Source organism: Alligator sinensis, unplaced genomic scaffold, assembly GCF_000455745.1.
Source record: "Alligator sinensis unplaced genomic scaffold, ASM45574v1 scaffold116_1, whole genome shotgun sequence".
Classification (NCBI taxonomy): Eukaryota; Metazoa; Chordata; order Crocodylia; family Alligatoridae; genus Alligator; species Alligator sinensis.
The window spans coordinates 2872819-2874111 of NW_005841908.1; the positions used below are offsets into that span (position 1 = coordinate 2872819).

At 51.6% G+C, this 1293-nt stretch overlaps 1 protein-coding gene across 6 annotated transcripts in view; it reads right to left on the reverse strand.

Moving 5' to 3' along the window:
- The window catches only part of AMOTL1 (angiomotin like 1), a 148362-nt gene that overhangs the window by 30692 nt on the left and 116377 nt on the right, over window positions 1-1293 (reverse strand). The window lies entirely within an intron of this gene.

Sequence of the window (1293 nt, forward strand, 5' to 3'; positions counted from 1 at the left end):
GGCGGCAATGTGGGACTGCACGGGGCGGGCAGCAGTGGTGAGGAGACCCCAACACGGATCTCTACTCCCTGCAGAGCCACAACATGCACCAGGGACCAGCAGGCTTGTTTGTCACTCTGTGCTGCTTCCCTGACCCACGACTCAGCGTAACAGGGATCAGAGATCCACACGGGCGTCTCTTTGCCTGCACAGAGGGCAGTGGCCCTCTCCCTCCCCGAGACGAGCCACCCACGGCCCCGTCCTGCTCCCTGCTGGGGCCCCAAGACCCTCCTGACTGGGTAGGGCTGTGCAAAACTTCCCTTCAAGCCCGTTCAAAAGAGATTCAGAGGCCAAAGATTTGGCCAAAACAAAATAAAGAGTGATTCAAAACACTGAAATGAATCACTGTCCTCCGAAACTGCTGAAACCGAAACCGAATCGAAACAACTGTTTTGCACAGCCCTCAGCTATGCCTCCAAAGGAGGTGTCTTTTGCCTGTTTATAATGTGTTTATTATCTAACAAGCTAATGAGCTGTTATTCAAACAGGTCCACATCCTGCTATTGTTAATGGTTCCCGTCAGAACAGGGGTGGACAATTATTTCGGCTGGAGGGCCACTTAATTAGTTTTGGTGAACTGTTGAGGGCTGGCCACATGGGTAGCCTCACCCCTTGACAGGTGCCCTGCCCCCTGCTCGCCATGTTGGGACTGGAAGTCCTGTCCCTAACACCTGACCTTTGCCACCAGACATCCCTCCCCTCGCCCCTAGAAGTATTCCTCTTGGGAAGGGGGTTTGCCATCTTGGAACCAGAAAAAAAAACCCAAATTATATACTAAAAATCAAATATCTACAATAAATTTTAATTTTATTTCAAAAAATATTTTTGTCCTGATTTGTGTGTGTTGCATCATGTATACAGAGGTGATTGCATTATAGCTCAAAATGAAATCTTACTCTTGTATATTGGGGGCGGGGGTTGGAGGGCTGTGAGGGATATATGGGGTTTGTGGGGGGTTGTGTGTGTGTGTGTGTGTGTGTGTGTGTGTGTGTGTGTGTGGGGTGGGGTGTAGGGGAGGCTGTGGGTATGTGGGTATGGGGGCATGTGGAGGGATGTGGGTGCATATGCGGATGTATGTGTGCTGTGGGGGAGAGTGTGGGGAGTATGGGGAACTAGTGGGGGTATGTTTGTAGGGATGTGTGGGTGGGTATGAGGTTTGTAGGGGACTGTGGGTGTGTGTGGGGGGGTTGTGGGGTTTGTAGAGTGAGAGGGTGACTGGGGTGTGTGTGTGGGGGGAGGGTGTGTGTGTGTGTG